Source organism: Protopterus annectens, chromosome 10.part0 (assembly GCF_019279795.1).
Source record: "Protopterus annectens isolate FY-2018-M chromosome 10.part0, PAN1.0, whole genome shotgun sequence".
Taxonomy (NCBI): domain Eukaryota; kingdom Metazoa; phylum Chordata; order Ceratodontiformes; family Protopteridae; genus Protopterus; species Protopterus annectens.
In genome coordinates this window covers 562,022,785-562,046,643 of record NC_056744.1, presented here as the reverse complement: position 1 = coordinate 562,046,643, position 23,859 = coordinate 562,022,785, and positions in this window count along the sequence as shown.

The window sequence follows — 23,859 nt, the reverse complement described above, 5'->3', positions numbered from 1 at the left end:
TTGGCTGTGCAAGATGGCTGTACAAGGCTGGGTGAGGGGTAATCCTTGACATTGCATCACCTGAAAATGGTGTGCAGTGCAGGGGTGTAGTGTTTGCAATGTCCCACACAGATGGGTACTGCATGATCTGCCCTGACATCCTGGTTATCAGTGTGTATGGCCATAGCTTTGCAGTCCATGCCATGTCTGTGTTTGATAGTCCTTCACATGGACATTGCCTGATATGTGCATGTTCCACAATACTGTACAGTGACATGTACAGGTGTACCTGGTTTGGCAGGCACATGTTGTGTACACAGCCTGTTAATCCCCGATATGCCAATACTGGCCTGGTGTGGCAAAACCTGCTTATAGTGAGCAGGTCAACCCTGCACCTGCATTGATAGTGATACAGGTATTCCGTGGTATCAGTGGCATGGGTCCATACAGGGCACATATGAACAGCATTGTATGGCCTCTGTGGATCACATTTGATGGCACCACATATGTTGCAGGCATCCAGTGTGGAACATAGTGAAGGCACAATGTCCACATATATGTCCCTATTGTACCACTGTACAGGGTGCCATGTCCTCTGCAGGCCACTGCATTCACACCATGCCTACTGTCATCAATGTGCATGGTACTAGCAACATAGCGGGATATCCTAGGCAAGTTTGTTTGTGCATGGCACATGGATGTGGGACATATACCGGGTACTAGTAGGGTTGCACACTTTGTTCACCAGGCCTTTTGCCAGATGTAGGGGTATGGCTTGCCAACACAGTCCCGTGGCTGACAGACAGCTGTACTCCTTGTGAGGTGGCCAATGTGTCATAAGACGGGCACCATATAGGAAAAACTACAAAATCCGCTTCTCAACATGTCCAATGGTAATGCACTCACAGCCACCTCTACACATGCTTTGACAGACAAACACACACTTGCCATGTCCTGTATACAAACCCCTACCTACCGTATCATACTGCAGCAATATGCTTTTAGGGCACATGCTACAGCAAATACTGGGTTGCAGCACGCCTTCAGGTGTATACCTTGGTGGGTGACAACAGCAGGAATGACAAAGGTGGTCATGTGATTTGTACAGAGAGTGCATATTCTACAAAGCACTCTACTTGTCTCATGCAGGCAGACACACACACACTTGGCATGTCTGGGATGAGAACACTGACCTAAGTACTTTAGCACACTACAGCATTACGCAGTTACAGAATGCGCTACCCAGATTACTGGGTGACATTACTCCCAGAGGTGTATTTGTAGGTGGGTGACATCATCAGCCTTGCCAAAGGTGGGTATAATAATTGTATGGAGTGTGAGCAGTCTAAAGGCATTATTCAGTCCTCTGGCAGATGGGGACAAACGCACACACACTTGGCAAGTCTGGGATTAGAACATTGACCTAACTACTTTATTACACTACAGCATTATGCAGTTACAGAACACACTACTGGGATTACTGGGACACAGCACTCACAGAGGTGTATTTGTAGGTGGGTGACATCATCAGCCTTGCCAAAGGTGGGTATAAGAATTGTATGGAATGTGAGCAGTCTAAAAGCATTATTCAGTCCTCAGGCAGACGGGGACAAACACACACACACTTGGCAAGTCTGGGATTAAAATACTGACCTAATTACTTTATTACACTACAGCATTACGCAGCTACAGAATGTGCTACCGAGATTACTGGGACACCGCACTCACAGAGGTGTATTTGTAAGTGGGTGACATCATCAGCCTTGCCAAAGGTGGGCATAATAATTGTATGGAGTGTGAGCACTCTAAAGGCATTATTCAGTCGTCAGGCAGATGGGGACAAACACAAACACCCACACTTGGCAAGTCTGGGATTAGAACACTGACCTAATTACTTTATCACACTATAGCATTATGCAGTTACAGAAAGCACTATTGCGATTGCTGGGACACAGCACTCACAGAGGTGTATTTGTAGGTGGGTGATATCATCAGCCTTGCCAAAGGTGGATATAAGAATTGTACGGAGTGTGAGCAGTCTAAAAACATTATTCAGTCCTCAGGCAGATGGGAACAAACACACACACACACACACACACACACACACACGCACACACACACACACACACACACACACACACACACACACCTCAGTGGTGGGAACGGAACACCTGCCTATCTACAGATCACTATTACAATACTACATAGTTACGAGTCAAGCCACACAGACTACACATTTCAAGGATGTCATTATGACCTTCTAGGAATGCGGACATCAACAGGGATGCTGGCAGTTAAGATGTACATACCTGTGGACCTGTGTGTTTAAAGTAGGAATCCATCCTGACCTGGAGTATGCCCATCTGTGGAATGAAAGACTACTATCACTATACAGGGATACAATGGCCATGCCCATACACAGAGGCACATAACCGACACAAGGTGTCACTGGGCATGCTCACACACTTAGTAGCACAGGGCTGTCTAGGATGCACTCTGATTTTAAACACGGAAGGCCACAGTGGCCATGCTATTACAGTTAGACATAAAGAACACATTGTAATGGGCTCTGGTGATAGTAGTTGTCATTGTTAGCAGGAACGCTGCTCTACATATATCTGACACCGGTCTTTTGCACAACATCTGCTGCTGTCCATCACCTTAGATGTACCATCCTATACCAAGCACAATACCACAACTCACAGTGATGTCTTGCTAGGAGTGGAAACTGCTTGACCAACACAATGAGCCTTGCTAGGTGTGGCAACTGCGTGAACAACACAATGAGCCAATGTCCTGCTGTAAGTACAAGGTTGTCTACTGTTTGTCATTCTGGGATGACATGACTGACAGTAGATAGGCCTTTGACACATATCACATGCATCCATGATTCAAGGGAGAGGGGATAATACCCAAGTTGCATCTGCCCATATAGTGCCATTCCAAGGCAAATGTCCTAAACACAGGATAGCACCCTGACACCTAGAGGACAACTGCATTGTATGCTTATGCTAACCAGTGCTAGATGTGAAGCGTCCATAATCACAGCTGGCCACTGTACATACAACAATGGGGAGTACTGACATCTGTGCAATGAGGAACACTTGGCTGAAGACTCTGTAGTGTACAATAGCACTACCACCATATACCTCAGAACCATTCATGTGCGCCATAACACAGGTATGGACCACTCCAGGTGGTGGTGTCCCCACATACATAGAGGCCACTGACATGTACTGACCGGTAACCCCACGAAAGGCATCACAGATGAGTCAGGTGCAGGACACAGTGCCAAATGCTGCATTCTAGGATGTAAACCTCAGACACCACCATGCCCTTGGACCACCAACACACATCCATACATGTTGTAGGACATATAAGCGTACACCACAATGTGGCCCTTGACCAGTGGACTGTACCAAGCTCTACATCAACTGTAGAGAGTAGCCATGTACTGACATAGTTGCATCATGTGTTACGCAATGCAATGATACCACTGTCTGTAATCAGGTCAGCTGTACACATACCATGGGCCCTCAGTTATTTACAGAATTAGCAGATGACTGTTGCTGTACACCAGTACACACCCTCATGTTTGGATATGACATACATGTACCTGCCCTGGATATGTACATGCCACACACACACAACATACATGTAAATAGCATAGCTGTTGTTGTCCTTTGTGCAAACAAGTGGCTACAGCCGTTACACACATGCACATGGAATGTAGGTCCATGGCTACTGAATGCTAACAGTACATAAGGTGTGATATCAATGGTGACAGAGGTAACATTCCCTCTGTACCAGTGACCCATTACACCTATCATATCATACAACAGTCCATGTGTCATGTATGTCATAACACATGTCCACCAAGTGCAATGCCTACAAACATGCCCAAATGACAGGACTGTAGGACCTACACACATGTACTTGTAGTGGTGTGCATTCAGATACCATGCTTGTGCAGTTGCTGATGTATGCAGGTGATGTGTATCTTAGTACATCATGCAGTTGCAAAGCAGCCTCAACATTGCCAACTGTATATGGTAATATGCTGAATGTATGGAAAGATGTACCTCAGGTATGGACAGATGTGAAATAACTAAGTGGTGGGGCATCTTTGCAGATGGATGTTTGCTGAGGACAGCTCACAGGTGTGTCACAAGCAGTCCTACAATAACCTGTGTAACCGGTAAACAATGGTTTTGTTAATTGAAGGACACAACACACAACATAGACAGCAGTCAGGGTGACACCGAAGGTAAATCACTTGACACCTGTAATAGTTAAGATGTCCCATGTGCATATATCAGCACTGTTGGCAAAGGAAGCATCAGTACACTTTGTAACGCGTGCAATACTACTGTAAGTCTGTCATACATATCATGAGCTAGGCAGGTGTTTGATTCACAGTACTGACATGTGTGGCTGCATGTGTGTCCATATATGTCACATATGGTGGGGAATACATTTCAATTGTTACTCACTCTCCTGTACACTAGTGTAGACATCTGTACAGACTGCAATGTAGAATGCAGGACATAGGTAGGGGCATGTATCTCACACATATGAGGTATCTGTATGTGCATGAAATATGTGTATTCAATAGTGAATGCCACAGTGTGTGCATGTGTGTGTGTGTGTGTGTATGTGTGTGTGTGTGTGTGTGTACATGTATGTATGTATGGCTGTCTGGTCCCTGGAGTGAGGATGTATGTTACCATAGTGAACTGATATGACCCCTCCCCCCATCCAGGCAATGCAATCTACTATCCGTGTTGATGTCCCCAATCTTAGGCCATTCTGACTACCTGTACATATGTATTTTTGGTGGCGCGTCATGTAGGTGCACAGTACTGTAATGATGATTTGCACATAGGCAGGGGTCCTCACCTCAACAGTAGCAACTGTGTGTGAGTGTGTGTTACTGTGTTGGTGAATCCGTGAGTGTGTGGGTGTGTTACTGTGTCACTGAATACGTGTGTCAATACCTGAGTGTGTGGGTGCAGTTGTGTGTTGACATCCTGTCATAGGAATGTGTATTAGTGCTTCCCAGTGAGGAATCACACTTCCCACTGGCCTCTACCCTTGTAATTATCTAGACCGCTCTCTTACCTCACCACTACATGTAACTGTATCTGTGATGTCACCCAGTATGGATGTCACATCTGTAGCCACAGTAGCTTAATACACAGTTATCATGCTCTTGGATCAGTAGATGTGTTTGGAACATGGGACATTCTCACTGTTATGTGGCAGCTACATGGCGCATGCTGGTATATTCATACATACCTGTGAGTAGTCCACATTGACATATGGGGCACTAACTGCAAACACTGACATCCACTGGCACATGCAATTAGACCTGAAGGAGGAAAGCAGAACATCATGACCAACATGCATTTATTATTGTTATACAAGACACATACTGTTAACAGTATGGAATGCATTGTACACCTGTAGTACATGGTATGTCTGCTGCCTGTCAACAGTACTCAACAACTGTAAACTACACTTATCTTCCTAGTCTGTTCACCCTGTGCATCAGACCATATGAGCATGTCCCTGCACCGATGGTGTGGATGTCAGGGATGCAGCACAAAGGCATCGTCATATGCACAGGGTGATAATGTTTGCCAGAGGCCAAGGCTGCACCATTGGATGACATCATGTGTGTGGGTTAGGGTATTTGATCTAATTGGGTGTGTGTGGATGTTATGCATTTGTGTGTTGCGGTGCCCTACATGTGTATCTGGTGTGTGCTTGTATGTATGCACACAGTTCTGGGATGTGTCTGGCCTACACAGGGGTATTATTGACAGCTGTGGACTGTACAGGCTAGGTTTTACAGTTCACGGTGTCTGGCCACGGACCTGTGACCTGTGCCTGCCAGGGGTTGCACGGGCACTACCAGGCAGAGGTGCAGATTGGGTTGTGTCTGATGACATTTGTCCACTGGAACCGTGTCCCTGTTGGGACCATCCAGGGCCACGTGCACAGCATCTGCTGTGTCATGGTGTGGACAGCACAGCACCAGCTGCAGTGCTACAGCCACTATGGGAGCGGACATGTGAGGTAGCTCGTTCATGTAGACCTGAAACAGGTGATGTAGTAGGCCTACATCATATGCTCGACACTTCACTCTTACCAGATGTTCCGACACAGACAGCTTATGCTTGCGGATTGTCATGCCACAGACAAGGACTCCAACCATTTCACCCAACCATCTATCCAAAGCTTCAGCAATCTACTGTTGAGCATTTACCATTGCCTGGATGTTGTTATTTAAAGAACAGACAGCAGCCCTCTGAAGCCTCTGATCTTCTCTGTTGTGTCATTCAGCACATGCCTGTGCCTCCATTACAGCCTGAAACATGCATCTGGTGACACCAGCTGCTGCGCTTTGTCTTGCAGAGGCATGATGGCCAGATGTCCTCCTACGAGCAGCACTGGCCATGTGCCTGTGTGGGGCATCACCAGTCAGTTGGCTGACACCATGGTGTGCAGGCACACCTTCCATAGCCCCCACACTTTCCTGTTCCAAGCTACCACACGCTAACTGTCCTTCCTCTATGGCCACTGGTGATGGGGTATGTGCAGGCATGGGATCTGTGTGCAGGGATGAGGGGGATATAGGTGGAATGGCAACCAATGACACAGATTCAGACCCTGACAACCCTGCCTGTGCCTCAATCATATGTTCATCATCACTGCTAGAGTCTGTGGGGACACTAACATCAGATGGACCACAGGGGGGCAACACACCTACATCACCTGTGAGGGGCAGACAAGAACTGTACATTACAATCTATACAATAGACACAGGTGCACACACACACACACACACACACACACACACACACACACACACACACACACACACACACACACACACACATATGCCATGGCACCCAACATGCATGTGATATGACAGAAGGCATGCAACATGCATGTGATACGGCAGATGGCATGCAGCACAGACAATAATAGTGGTAGTTATCATACATCCCTGGGTTGCACACAACAGCATGCATGTGCCATAGCAGAAGGCATGCAAATTACACAATCATAGTAGTAGTTAGCATACATCCCTGTGTTACACCATGTAGACCAGCACAGGTTAACAGTACACCTGCCTGATGTGTGACATATGACCTTTACAATCACATGTAGTATGACATATGATCTGCTGACATGTGCAATGACATGCATACATGTTTAACACAATGTTGTCTTGTCAAATATACAGTGGGGTAATGGTGGCCCAATGCAGTGTTGTCTGTCCACCCTACAGATATACTGCACATTTAGCTGATGTGCAAGGCCATTGCAGGGAATCATGAGGCATCTCTATTGCTATACAGTGTGAGTTGCAGACACAGTTCATAGCCATGACTGTGTTCAGATGCAATACATATATTTATACTGTGGAATGTGACCCATGTCACTGAAGTGTATACACTAAACCATGATGTGGAATGTGTGACACAGGTCACTGAAGGTTATACAGATGACACCCCTGCACATCTGCAATCATATTGCTGCTGCCTGGCAACTATGGCCAGACATGGCGAACACATCGGTACACCATGTCCCACATGACATCTGTGTACCACACACACACAAGGAGCAAGTATGACATAGATGTCTGACACCAGCAAGGGGACTGTACTGTATCTGTGGGCTGATGTGGATACTGTACAGGTGACTGCTGTCATGTCATGGCACACTCAATATGTTCAACACATCTTATGTGGTGGATTGATGTCATGCCTACACAAGATGTGCACAGGCCTGTAGGATGTCTAGTGTTCCACATCTGCAATATAACCATTACACAAAGACCATAGTTGGACCATGTGTAGCCATTGTATGACAGGGTGTACACACAAGCACATCACATCTACTGTGTGTGTTGCTTCATGACTCTGGCCATCCTCCATGGCCATGTGTGTACATGTGTTGGCCAAATTATTGTGACAGGCATCTATTTCACATGTCTGTGTTGTCCCATATGACATACACCCATAGATGTCATATGCTACACTGACGACAGTGTTATGCAGACAAAGGGTGGTATGTTTGGTATGTGGGATATGTTTTTCAGGTTAGTTAGGCAGTGTTGCAGCCAGGCCACTAGATGTCATGGACATGTCAAGAGAGCACATCACATTGTGTGACATTCATAGCAGGGCTATGATCCACACCAGTGAATCCTGTGGGCTGGCCATACTCCAGCCCACTGTGTAGTACTGTTTGTATCCCCCACATGTGTAGTTCTGATCTGTAGTATATGTCCCTACAGTGAACAGCACCTCCACCATTGTATGCACAGCTGTCCACACATCTGGCATTGACAGTTTGTGAGGATTCATGTCGGTGATTCACAAAGTTTGCAAGTGTTGCACATGGGTAGCCATTGTGATGCATTGCAGGTCCGACCTGCATATTGTGATAGGACCATAGATTATGTGTACATGTGGTAAATGGCCACATGGCAGATAGATCTGTGCATTACAATGCATTACGATGCCTGATAAATAATAGCAGTCTCACCTGCAACAGGCTGCTGTCGCAGCAGAACACCAGCGGTACCTGAATAGGGGTAACACAGCAGTATGAGCATTATCCACGCCTGTATGATAGCTACAGGGTGCATTGTGCATGTTAACACATACACCAGTACATTAGACTATACTATGGTGTATGCACATGTGTGCATACACAGAGTAGCACACTATAGTATGCGGCATGTGTGTATACATGCCTTGCATATGATGTTACATTACATATTGTACAGTGACACATGCAACTATACGGAATATAGTTGTTATAGGTGCAGTAGTGACTTATCAAGCAACTCCAGGCTCAGTGGTTGAGAGACACCCACCTCCACAATATCGGCTAAGGCTTGTGGATGTTGTTCTGCAGGTGTCCCCAGGTTGGCCAGTAACTCCTCGGTATGTGTGAGTGGGGGCTGGGTTGGTGGTCCACCACCTGTTGCACCTTGTTCCCTGGCGATTGCATTCACATGCGGTTTCGCCCATCTAATGAGGTCTGTACAGTCTGCGCACCTGCTGGTATGTGCGGTCATGGCCACCCACATCATTAACCCTCCTGCAAAGTTCCATCCACAGGGCATTCCGCTGCTGTGCATCCTGTGGCACATGACTGAACAGGATACCATGATTGTCATGTAGGTATGGGATGAGGGCCTCATCCTCCAAGCAGGTATAAGGGGGTAGCCTTGTAAGTGGCATACCTGGAAGACATAATGATGGAAACAGGTCACAGTAACTCACAGAGACATACAGAGCTACAGCTGAACACACATGTCTATCGCATTTATTACAATTAAATAGTTGTCTTTGCAAATCTACATGACACTGACACCACTGACATGTTTGTGTCACACATGTGTCACTCAATGGTGAGTGGATATTATCACCATATATGTGTGTGAGTCACCTGATTACATTGCTCATACTCCATGTGGATGCTGTCTTGATGTGGGCATGTCTGTTTACCTGTACTGGTGTTACTACCTAGCAGCACATGGCTGGATGTCTCCACATTAATGCAGTCGACCTTGATGCTGTGTATATGTCACATATAAAGGCTTATACTGCCTTAACGGACATGACCTGTGACCCTGCAGACTTGCTCATGGAAGATTTTACATGTATGTGTTCTGCCATATACATCTACACTGCACTGTACAGCAATTCAACATCCTGCCTTGTATCATGTATGTAGTGTACACCTTTCATTGGGTACATGCCAGTTTGCCCTATTTCCACACATTCCTACCTTTAGTGTTTTAACCTGTCAGTATGCAAAGCTGCCATTGGTACATCTCATGTAGCTTAGTGGTAGGTTATTGTGAAGATTATGTACATGGTTGCATGTTCTAATCCTGGCAGTGGTAATTTTACCTCTCAGAGCAGGCACTGGTACTGCAAGGGTGATTAACGCACATTTCAGTGGTTGTGTGTTCCAAATGTTTATTATTCTGTGGAATACTACCTATATATGGAAGCTGTGGTTAAGGTATACTATGTAACATGTAAATCATCTGGGAAGATTCCTGTCACGGATACTCCCCATTATTTGGAACTACATCTCTGATTACATTATACGAAACCCCTCACTAACACTCCAGGGAATCCTTGCAGATTGGGTGGGGAACAGTGGATACACCCCAGGGATCCGGCAATTGGCTCTGCTCCACAGAGGGAAAGTTAGTTAATCAATGGGGTGGCAACAGCAGACACTTTTTCGCTATGCTTATGAGTGGCCTTGGGCAGTTAGGCATGTACCTACCTGTGTATCTATGAACCTATACATACAGTATGGACACATGCTGATAGCTTAATTTACTGTTCAGGTATTGCCTTGCCTTGTGCCGATGGCAGTTGTGTGTACAATAGTTGAGGGCTACCTATGTAGGATGCACACAATAAACCACCTATACATGACAATTTACAGGTGGTTGTGTGCCATCCATGTTTGCTGTATGTGCAGGTGGAGAAGGGTGTCAGTCCATAAGTGCCTACACTGTCAGTGTGTGTGCTATACATTCCCTCTTTGCCAAGGCATAGGCATACTGGGCATGCCTCCATCTGCCTACTGGGGCTGGCACAGGGTGTTTGTGGTCTGAGTCCCTCTGCACCTGTGGGGCCCTTGGCAATGATGGTGGGCTGTGAGGGCCTTCACTATTCTGCCCTTGCTGCAGCTGTTTCCACAGGATCATATTGTGTAGCATGGCACATACTATGAAGATGTGGGCACACGTACCTGGAGAGTACTGCAAGGCTCCACCAGATATGTCCAAGCAATGGAACCGTGATTTCAGCATCCCAAACATGCGCTCTATGATGATTCTGGTTTCTGCATGTGCCTCATTATGGCATTCGTGCGTGGCTGTGTATGCATTTCTGATGGGAGTCATCATCCATGGTTCCAGTGCATAGCCAGCATCCCCCACCAGGTGGCCATATGGGATGTGCCCCCTGGCAAATACATGATACAGCTGTGGTGCATGCCATATGTAGGAGTCGTGATAGCTTCCAGGGCTGCAAGCACACACATCCATGATAATGCCCTGGGCATTGCACATGACCTGGCAGTTGATGAAGGGGTATCCTTTGTGGTTTATGTGGTGCCTACCCTGCTCACTGGGTGGTGTCTTGATGTGTATGTGTATGCAGTCTATTGCTCAGTACCTCCAGGTAGTCTGCCACACAGTGGAAGAGACACATATTGCTGGCCAACTCCTCCTGCATTTGGGGGAAATATATGTGCTCAGTGGCATGTGGTAACACGGCATCCAGGAACTGGTGGAGTACCCTGGATGCTGATGCCTGTAAGATCCCCATGATATCCCCAGTTGGTCTTTGAATGATACCTGTGGCTACTAATCTCAAGCTTACACATACCTTTGTGTCCACTGGGATGGGGTTTCCCTCTGTTACTTCTGGCTCTGAGGCATGGCCGGCACAGCTCAACAAGTTGCTGTATGGTGTCCCTGTCCACCCTGTAACGCTCTACTATCTCCAGATAATGTAGCCCCTGGTAGGTTACCCTGGGTCTGAACACTCTTCTCCTCCTCTGGTGCCTGAGATGGTTGTCAGCATCATCCTCCACACCACTGTCAGTCTCCAACACATGCTGGTGAATCAAAGCTATGGCAGCCCCTAACATGTACATATTAAAAGTTCCCCATCTGTATACACCAATGGTGCAAAGTGTCTGGGAATACACAAGTGTGGGTGTGGGCTGTCACACCTTATACTATTGTACAATGGATGATGCTGATGTAATTGGGTTTGTATATGCAATTACAGCTGCAGGGTATCTTAATTATGGGTTTTACAGCAGGTACTGCTATTGTGGGGCCTTTGGTGTTGACTTACGCTTGGCTGCCATGATTCATCTATTGCCCTATACTTCACTTTTCAACCTGCTTTCCCTTCCATTGTCAGGCATGCATCCAGCTGCCTGCTTTCTTGTTTTGTACTTTCACAACCCAGGATTGTGCTGTGAAATGTGGTATGTAGCTGATCTACTGCAAGTTTGCTTTGTTCTGCTGTGACAGTTCTCTTTTCTTTGCAGTACGGCACCTCCCCTTTCCTGTTCTGCAGGTAGCTGCTAGCAGCCTTGTTAGCTGTTGTCAATGGCCCACTGTGAGTTCCTATGTGTTAATTACTCATTTGTACTTCAATTACCATGCTGCAGCATTTCCTTATTGTATTCCCATATCCTTCCTGTTTCAGCTGTGGTGCACACAGAGCACAACCGTTTACTGGGTTTTGAACGCGTTTTCATCCACGTTCACATGCACTTTCGGTTACCTTGTGTACTCTCAGCTAAGCAAAGCTATGGCTACTTCCCCACCCCTATCCTGTGGCTTTGCTTAGCAACAGGCAACCTGGATTAGCAATGCACCAATGTGCTTACAGCTATGGTGGCGCACCCCTCTCTTGATGTCATGTTTACCTTCAGGCCACACCTCGGTGTTGTACTGCTACGCCATGTGGTACATCCTTACATCGACAGGGAGTTTGCAATTCAGTATTACTTGACTCATTTGCATGGCATTGACTACTAATTCCTAGTTACCATGCAGAACACTGTCACAGACCCTTAGCAACCCTTGCACCATGGTTGTGGTGTAGCATGCGTGCCATTGACTATTATGGGGAATTCATGAATTGTGTTATATTTCAGTTTTATGGCATCTAAATATATTTTCATTGTGATCCCATTTGCGCACCGATGCACTGCGGTTTTACTTTGCGTTAGTGTGGCCATGACATTAAATGTTATTTTTTATGTGGTGTGCATTTTTTTTATGCCATTGGCTATATATTTAGCCATTGGCATATATTAACACTATAATACGTAAGTTTGGTCCACTTTCATGGCACCGATTTTATGTTTGAAAAAATGTAAACCTTTTTTTTTGGTTTACATTTCTTCATGCTTACGCTATGCCTGCACCACTTCATGAATTGCTATATACCTTCATTTGCATGCTACACTGCTGCGCATGGGGTAATTAGCATACATGCTCCGGGAGCTGCAGAGCTCTGGTTTACGCTGGTAGTGCACGTGGAAACAGCTCATACCTGAATCGCTCGGCGGCCATATTTGGCGTTAGATCACCAATGCTACTCCGGCACCTGGCACAAGCTTTATGAATCCTGGGGATAATCTCCTTGTAAGTCCCAATAAAACTAAAACTATTCCTTTTGACACCATTTAAAGACATACATGTGAAGCTCCCCTCTCACAAACGGATGCCTAGAAGAATAACATTTCCCTTTTTGATACCTGTAAGTACTTAGCATGTACCTAGACCCACATCTCTCTTTCACTCATCACACTGGATGCAAAGCCTCCAAAGTTTCTGCACACCTGGAATGTGCATATAAAGTTGCTGCTGATCTTGTTATAAATGTTAGACTATCCATAATAAAAATCATTTGCAAACCCAAAATAGAAAATTGCTTACACTAATTATACTGATAACAACCAGACAATCAATGAACATATTTTGATAGACTAAGTAATGGCTAAAAATGGTCATGTCTGACAAGTAAACTAGAGCCATATGTAATTCACCTATTTCCCAGATCTTGCACCCTTCAACTGTCTACTGAGGAGGAGAAAAAAATGTCTTCTGTATAAATTGAGGACTGAAAAAAAATCTTGAAACTGTAGCGAACCATATGCTGCAGATGTAACTTGAATCTGTAGCAAACCGTATGCTGCAAATGTAGCATGTAGCTCATTACAGTTACAGCACCACTCACAAGTGTCTTCAGTACTTAAATCCTGACCACAATTACAGTGCTGGCATTCATTTCTGAATGGTGGCACTGCAGCAAAACATCATCAGCAACTGCTAATGGCACCTGCTAATACTTTACACCCAGGAAGGCTGTCTCCTTTGCCCCAACCAAGCTACCCTTCTGCAGCCAACCTATCTGGTTAACTATTTATTATTTATTTATTGGCATTTGGTTACCGGGAAAGTCCAACTGGGTGGAAGCCCATTTTCAGTGGAGGCCCAGGGAAAAAAGCAACAAATTATTATAAAAGATTTTAAGAAGAATCATTTTATAATCTTTAAAAATAAAACAAAAACATCTGCAGTTCAAATAATTATAACACATTAGACATAATACAAAACATTTGTTAAAATCAGTACAAGGTATATGACAATCATTTAAAATTTAGAGAAATGTTATACAGTTTGTAGAGAAATTAACTGTAAGTTAGTCTAATACAAACAGGAATTGCAATATGAAGTGAGGGAAAAACAGGCTTATGGTATATTTAGAGAGAAAGTCAGGGAAGGGAATTAGATACCCGTAAGAAAGTAAGTTAAAAGGGGAGAGTAAGGAGGTATAAGGAATTAAACTTATAAATAATGGAATAAATAAATATTATTTCTGTTTCAGTTGCCCTTTTCAGAGAAGTTCAGATACTTACATTCTGCTCTCAGGAGCCAATAATGTGAAGTATGTTGGACACTTCATTATCAGCCTTCTTTCCATTAATAGTTGTGGCAGAGATAGTCCTATAGTTTGTAACAACATATTTGTGTAACTTAGCAGAGCTACATAAACATCCATGTTGAAACATTTCCCTTTTTTCAACATGTTTTTCACAGTTGATCATGTTTTGCACTTGAAAACGGATTGCAGACCTTTTGTACTAAGTGTAATTGCAATCTGTTGAAACTCGGTAACATGAACATTTTCTGAATGGTTGATATGTATATCAAGGACTTGTTTGTTACAGCTTATTGATTACTGTGGTATAACCCAAAATAGTAGGACATTTTGCTTATTGTGCTGAAGCAAGTCATCTACCTTTCACAAGTTATTTTGATATTGGTTTCTATAGAAACCACAAGAGCATATATTTTTTTAATTAATTGTTAAATTTGTGTTACAGTGATAGGTCAATACCTGATATCTCCTAGCTCTCTCCTTGCATTTAGATGTTCCCAAATGTGACTTATGGACTTTCAAAAGTATTTGAATTCTCAGCTGATGAGGTAATAACTTTTTCACCTTTAAATAATAAGCCTTATATGCAACGCAGTTTTTCTCAGTTATTTGCACTGTACGGCCAACTTGATATTATTGCTTTTTTCAGCTGCTGCATTGCTGTATCTTCTCTTGTTACAAAACTGAGTTCTTGCAGCTTTTTTGATGTCACTGGAATTTATGTCATGAACCATAGGAATTTCCAGATTTGTTTCAGCAGAAAAAAAATCCAGTTCATTCACATAAGGCATACTAAGCATGTCAGCTTTATGTCAGCTTAAATGCCTGGCAGTTGGTGCAGAGGGTTAAGGTTGTGAGCTGGATTTCCTGTAGCACAGGGTTTGATTCCCTCAGCTCTCACTTACCGACTGTGTGGTCTTGAGCAAGTCGCTCTACCAGAATGATCCAGATTAACCCTCAAAATGGACTGCATGCCCTGTAGTCCTAGATGGTTAACAAATAGGTATTACTATGCATTAGTCTGGTTTGTAATTGACATCAGTATGAAACTGCTGCAAGTCAGAACCAAATACTTTCCATGTGCTGCTTTGAAATCATTTGTAAATGTTTGTGATCTGTCTCAGCTCTATTATGATCTCCAAATACATAATCATGAAATTTCTGAAGTAACACTCATCATTTCTTTGTTAGCTTTGTGCTTTTGTTAATACTGTTATTGCAGTTGCAGTTGTCATGCAGTCTTGCAGTAATACTGCCAATTGTTCTTTTTTAGTTGCCTTCACATGAAATATTGCAGGCAATGCTGATTCATAATGCTTGAAGGCAGGTACAGGTCATAGGAGTCTCTTCAGTAATTCAGTGCTTCAAGCTTGTTCAGATCAACTTTAATTAGATCTTGCTCAAAAAGCTTTTTTGATGTATAGTTATGGACATGCAGAGGTTTTATATCTCTAAGAATCGCATTAATAGGAGTTTGTTGGACTTTACATATTAAATCAAACTCAAAAAGCCTAAGTGAATCATATTATAGTTGTAAAACACTAAATGACAACATAAACCAACTAACAAAATCACGACAGCACTAAGCACTAACTCTCTATGCTCTATATTAAACATTTCTTGATTTTTCAGTTATTTTTGTTATTGCTGGACTTTGCATATTGACAATGGCCTAAGATTTATGACTGTCAAGTGGTAATCCATTAGCAGATGACCTGTGTATTTCAAAGATTATATATAATCTGATTCTATGTTTTGTTTAGTTTAAGCTTTGTGATCTAAAACTGTCCAGTAGTTTAATTAATCTGACTTAATGATACTGTTTCATAGTGTCCCCGAGTAAAATGCTGCCTATATTTGCAAGGTTTTCTAAGTCTCAAACTATGTCAGTTGCAGCACATGGAAAGACTTCTAGTGCAAATGAAATGCCAAATAATAGCCTCAGAAATGCATATCTGTCTATTAGTGATTTAAAGGTACACAACCTAGATCTTGCTCCATCTACTTTAATTTGACAAAATTCCTGTTAAGAGTCCAGTACCAAGAAGTTTTTAAGCACAGTAAAAATGACTACTTCTACTGTCTGTAAAGGCTAATGATCTCTCCTGAGCCATTTGGTTTATGTTGCCGGTGTACATAAATTCTGAATTTGAACTCTTCATAACAGTCACCATGCTGTTAACCCACTAGCCTACTTAGTTGTTTGGAATACCACTCACTGTTTCTCTTAAGTTATTAATGTATCTTTTCTATCAGAGCTGCAGACATTCTACACAGAATGTGTATCACTGGAACATCTTCGGTTGACAATAAAATATGCAGCTTCCAAATATCTTAGACCATTAAATAAATGACAGCACCACGCTTCTATTCTTAGAACATTGCAAATGATAAAACTGATACCTTTTGCTGCAGTTCCTTTTTTCTGTGTTCATTTTGTCTGCAAAGCTTTGAAATGCTGTTTCACGTTTATTCACTCACTTAATTGCTCCATTCCAGCACTTTCTATACTAATTTAGACATAAAGCTACTTAAACACGTTTGTACACTCAACTTGCACATTCTAGTTGTTTCTATCAGTATGTGAGCTGTCATTCATGTAAACTGGACTGCCACACACAATCCATTGCCACCTTTAGATTCTTTCTATTTCATTCACTCTAAATGAAGATGATATTTTTATTGACATTTTAAAGCTGATTAGTCTGTTTTTTTTTTTTTAAACCATACCAATGGATAACAAAATGCAGCTTTGAAATGTATATTTATTTGATTTTATAAAGATTGCAAAGCTGCTATGAGAGAAAGTTGTTTGTACAGTTTATTTTAGCAGGCACATTTCAGTCAGATTTGCCCAACAATTTTCTGGTGGAATTCATAGTCCTGTAATTCACATCTGTGTAAGGGTGGTCAGTGACTGCATTTAAATCAAAGTATGAACAAATGGCAATGGTTTCACAACTTCCCAGCCAAGCAACAAAAATGCCTACAGCAATTCTGCCTATAAAATGAGATGAAACCAATGTAGTGTTCTGCCAAGAAATTCACACACACACACACACACACACACACACATATATATATATATATATATATATATATATATATATATATATATATATATATCTATCTATCTATCTATATATATATATATATATATATATATATATATATATATATATATATATATATATATATATATATACAGATAATGTCACAAATGCTATTAGGCATTTTCAGCTGAAGACTGCAGGCATTGTCCTGCATGGATCTCTCAAGAACTTCCACAAGAACTTGAATTTCTTTCATTTAATGTAAAGGTAGTCCTTTCATGAACACCCTCTGTGGACTTTTATAAGGATGGAAAATAAGGAGATAGGAAAGTAGAAATTTGGAAGAGATAAGACAAGGGACACAAAGAATGAAGACATTAAGATAATTATGCAGGAGGAGGTACAAGAAGAGAAACAATGCTTTTTTTTGTGGGGGATAGATAAACCTTTTCAATTTTTTTAATAAAAAAGTTGGAGATGTTAATTTGGAGTGTGTGGAAGAGAGGGTTAGGGAAAAGTGAAGGAAGACAGAAATGCACAGGAGCACCGTGTTTGGCTGATGGTGGGGTGGGGCAAGACATACAGAAGGCTGACAGACACAAAAGGGAGTTGGATGAGGTATCACCACTAGCTACCATCCAAGTCTGGCAGACCTTTAACATCCTCCCTGTGTTGATGACACTAGAGAGTGGTGTTAGTATGGGAGAGGAGGCCTCTGATTACTCAATGGTCAGAAGTGACAGGGTCAGTGAGTCTTATAACTGCTAGAGTAGAGATTGTAATGGTTTCAGTTACCTCTGTACTGCTCTCTCAACTGCTGCCTCAGTCAAGTCCTGACAAACATGGAGTTCACAGCTTACAAGGCTGCTGCACACCAGGGGGCCCAGAGGGGTGAAGCTACCACTCCTGCTTTGTGAAGACATCCTCAGACAAGCAGGGGAGGTGTTGAGTGCTCCCTCACCTTGGAGGCATGCAGCTGGACTGGCAGAAAAACGTAGCATAAAAGGGAGACTAAAAAGAGTGAGGAAGAAACAACAAATGGACCTGTAAGTGTTTTGAAAACATTGCAGTTTATTAAATAAAATTCAATTAAATGTTTATTCATGTATTCAGAAATAGCTGTTTAGCAATGTTACCCAGTTTTCACTTAGTACTCAAATGACTGCATTCTGAGACTTGCTTATTGATGGTGCTTGTTATTAATGTTTGCTATGCATATGAATTGCCAACTGCTTAGTTTATGGATTATTTCAGCACTGAAAAGTACAGTTTTACTACTCCAGAGATAGTTAATGCTGTCACCTCCAATGCAAACAATTTATATAATGCAGTTCATTCCATTTCAGTAGTTCACTACAACACATTGACATTCACATCTGTTTTTACTACACTGAGACTGATGGTCTGACTGTGATCTATTAGAATGAAACCAAGTCCTTCATTAAAGAGCAGAGCTTTTTTTTTAAAGGGGATATATTTTTATATGACTTTTCACGTTTCATACTTATGACTGCTCTGTCCAGCCTTGCCACTCTTTGTTGAAGCTATTGTCTATTATATATAACTTTCACCTTGGCTGTGAAGATATGGAAAAAAAAAACAGATGGCTACTTACTTACCCATTCCATTTTTGCGTGCATCCTAGTTAAAAGCAATTCAGCACTTGCAACTTCTTTGAAAAGTATCATTTTCTTTAACTGCTGTCAGTATATTCTCACCTCTTGCATGCTTCAAGTTCTGTAATAATTCACTGTCTTTTCTTGAGAAAATGCAGCATGCTACTCTGTGAATATGAGACTAGGCTTTGATGAAACATTTCTTGCAAAAGTATTATGGTTTATGCCTTTCCTTCAAGAAGACTAAGGTATACAGTTTTAATAGACGTTGCAGCCAGTTCTAAGCATTCATGAGATGATGCGGCCAGAGGCAACAGAATGTTTGTGGAGAGGTGGGGATTTGGGTAATGATGTGCCAGTCTGCTTCTGCACCTTATGGTACTTCTGTGACCTCAACAGATAATCCATTTCAGGAAGGCCACTTTTCTGCAATGGTTGCTGACTTAAAAAGAATTGTATGTGACCAGTCTGAGTTGCAGTGAAATATCCCCACCAATGTTCTCCTGTGTGTATGGGACTGTATAACTGCCATTAGTTCTCTGCAATGGTAATTCATTATTTAATTTTGTATGTCATTCAGAATGGCTTAAAGCATTGCAGTTTGCAATAATGGAATTACACTCAATATTATACAGTGCAGGCAATTTCTACTCAGCCTCCAACCTTACCCTAGCTTGGGTGTGGTGCCCTGGTCAATGCAGCCATTGCTAAAGAGAAGGACATTTCTAGAAATTACCAATAGTGTTACCCATATGTGTGCAGATGGTAGTGCAATATAATTCTAATAGCTTTCACAGTACAACTACTGCTAAGCATAACATTTGTGATGATATTAATAGAGAACAATTAATACCACTACATTACGTCACTGTAATGTTTAGCAAATAAATATTTATTAACAGGTAGGATTGTGACATGGCAGCAGGAATACCTTTTCAACAGCAGCCATGAAGTGTTACATTTTACTGCCTTGCTTAATGCATTAAAACTAACTTCTGATGTACACATGTATATATACATAAATATTTATGTAATACTCAAAAATGCACACACACACACACACACACACACACACACACACACACACACACACACACACACATGCACACACACGCACGCACACGCATGCACATTCACGCACGCACCATCACACATGCACACTATATCTCTCTCCCTATGTACATGTAAAAATACTTGTTTGTTTCTGTGTGCATATTTCTCTACATATACATTATCTGCTTACAGGAACATAAAAATAGAAATATGATGCTACATGTAGGCAACCACTCATAGATGAGTGTACACACACACACACACACACACACACACACACACACTTATCATTTATTGGCATTTGTTTAAGTCTGACTGGGCACAGGTACCCTTTTTCAGCGAAGGCCTGGGGAGAAAAGATCCAAGGTAACAAATTTAATGCAATGAATATTTGCAATAACACATTTTATAATGCAGTTTCAGTGAATACATAGCATAGTAGTTGATATAATAAAATTTGTATTGATGTTCACAAACATTGGTATACAAGCTTTGTATTCAGAATTTAGAGACAGAAGAGAGGTATATAAGATATGTAGGAATGATTTAAGAAATACAACAGTGTGGGGTATTAGAGGAGATAGGCAAATTTAAGTGATAACAGAAAAGTAGCAATGGAATAGTAATTTGGTTGTGCTAATTATAACTGGGTATAGTAATTTAAGAATTTTGATAAAGTGAGGCATTAGAAGGGGATTAACATGTTAAGTGATTTAGTGGTTTAAAAAGAGGTATAAGAAAGGTGATGAAGGATGTTAGGAGAAGCTATGTCTCAGGATCAGAGACAAAGTCAGGAGGCAGAGAGGACGTCTTTTAGTAATTATTTAAAATGATGAAGGTGTGAAATAGACCGGAGTGATACAGGAATTTTATTCCAAATTTTAGATTCATTATTGGAATAGAGATTAACTCCCAGCAGCCCATTGTGGCTTGTAGATGGTAATCATTTTTTAACATCTAACCAAAGGTAATGGTTTGGTAGGTAATGGAATATGTAGTTAATTGCTGGGCAGGTAAATTGGGTATACATATTTTTTGTGGGTTAAGATGAGCTGGGTATAAGACAGGTGGTGAGGAAATTCTAGCCAGCTAAGTGTTTTTAGTCCTATACAGAGGTGGGTATCTTTAGTTTTTTTTTTTTTTTGCAAGCAAATCTGACAACTTTGTTGTGGCATTGTTCAAGTTTAGAACTCAGTGAGACTTGTAGGTCCTGATGAGGGCTTCAAATAGGAGATAGAGTAAGAACCAAGTGGTAGCTATAGTTACCTTGCCAGAGTTTGTAAAGAATTTCTTTATTTAAGGGGTATCTAATTTTTGATGAGTTTTCTTGATGCTGTTGTAGATAGGTAAATCAAATTTAAGATTGTCATTGACTGTTATGTCAAGTAGCTTTGCATTTGAGGTAATGTCAATGATGTTATTATTTAAGGAAGACATTTTAAAGTTGTTATTTTCATGGGAATGAGATTTTGAAAAAAAAAGAAAAGTAATTTAGTTTTGGGGGGATTTAATAGCAGGTAATTATCCTGTAGCCAACTTTCTTTATAGTTAAATGCTTCTTGAGTAATTCTGTGAAGATGTATGAGGTTATCTAAAGTGCATATTTGGGAAGAATCATTAGCATATTGTATGAGGGAAGCTTTCTGGGAGGATTTATGTAGACTTTCAGTAAAAGAGGCCTGAGAATGGAGACCTGTGACATACCAGTATTGACAGTAAGGAAGGGAAAAAAAGACAGAAAGCCATTTAACAGACTGGTATCCATCGGTTAAGTAGTTGTTAAACTATAGTAGTGTGGGTTGTGAGAGCTCTAGGGAAGTCTGTTGACCAAAGAGTCTTTGGTGAGAGACTAGATCAAAAGTTTTAGAGAGATCAATGAATAAGGAGAAAATGTTCTTGCCTTTGTCTCTGGCTTATTTAATAGTATCTGTGAAGACTAATAAGGCCACAGCAGTGCTATGGGTCAGTATAAAACCATGCTGTGTGGGGGTCAGGAGCTTTTCCTGTAGGATGTGTTCAAGCAGTTTTGTGTGAACTCACTTTTCCAGAAGTTTTGACAAAAGGGATAATAAGGCAATAGATCTGAAACTAGTTATATCAGATAAGATTCATGCTTTATGAAGTGGGATGATGAAGATTTTTTTTCCATAGAGAAAGAATGTATGATTCCCTGATAGATGTATTGATTAGGACATACACAAGATAGGCTATAGAGATAGGCTATATCTACTGTGCAGGACATAACATACAGTACTTACTGCAGAACTTTAACCTTCTTTCATGAACCTCCAAAACCCACCTAGTAAGCTGATCCCCACATTGCCAGTGCAGGTCATTGTACCTATGGTGCACCTGCTCCTCAGAGTGGGGGCTCCCAGACAGGGATGATGTGCATCTCCCAATTCTGGGCAGATATCCAGACATCAACTTTTTCCAACTTGTCATTAGCAATACCCTTATCTATTGTGCAGAGTTAGTACTTCTACAGAAGATAGAGAAGGATTTTGGTTTCCTTTGCTTACCACCTTGGAGCTCAGCTCTGATCTTTAACAGATGCCATTCCAATGAATTTCCAGTAAAAGAATGAGATGGCGAAGTCTAGTGTAGGTGATACTAGGATGTGAGCCATATCTCCTGGGGTCTATCATCACTCTGTCCAACCAATATACCAATTAAGGACTCAATACCTATTGAAATGATATCTGTGGAAGGATTTGGTGTAGTAACAGGATATGTAGACCTATTTTTCCAATTCCTTTTTTAGTAAATAAATGTAAATCTTCCTGGAATGTAATATCAGGACAGAGGTTTATCCTTTTCTCTTTTTTAGTTTTTTCTAAACGTAATTTATTTATTTATTTTTAATAATATATGCTTTGAATGTGGTATCACAGTTGTGTTTCACATGTCTTCAAAAGTGCTCTTATGTGATGAATTTGATTCTTGTAGCTCACTTTTTTGTGGGAAACATGCAACCAGCTCAGAAAAAAATATATCAGGAAATGTTATAATTTACTCTTTTGTGACATGTTGTTATGTACTTTGTTTTAGGGACTATGCTGAAATAGTAAGATAAGGGGGCTGACTATAGCTAGCCGAATGCAGGGTATGCATATGTGGTCTACATTGTGATTCATAGAGCTCAACATGGCTGAGGCTATTTTGCACAAGATCTTCTTATATCATCTCCAACTTATGTCATCTGGCTTCAGTCCACCAACTTAGATGTTACGAAGCTTCACACTTCTGCAATAGTCCATGAAAAGTTCAAACAGATAAAAAACGTTTATTGACAACAGGTATAAGAAGAAACTGGAAACTAGTAAAGGCAGTTATCAGTGTAATTCAGGGTGAGCTCTTCAACAGAAACCATTTGAAATGGTGTGGCCCACTAGAATGAATCCCAAAACATAGAGACTGAATGGCCAAAAAATGACTATACATATACTAAGTCCAAAGATGGCCAGTTCTTGGAATATTCCCTTTTCTCCTAGGTATGGTGATCTTGGAGTTGGTATATACAAGGGTATACTGACTCCAAGACTTTTCCTCTGAAAAAAAAAGTTTAAAGGAGAAGACTCATGTTTGAGATTTGCTCTTCTCCTGGATTTTTAATCTTTTTTTTTTGGT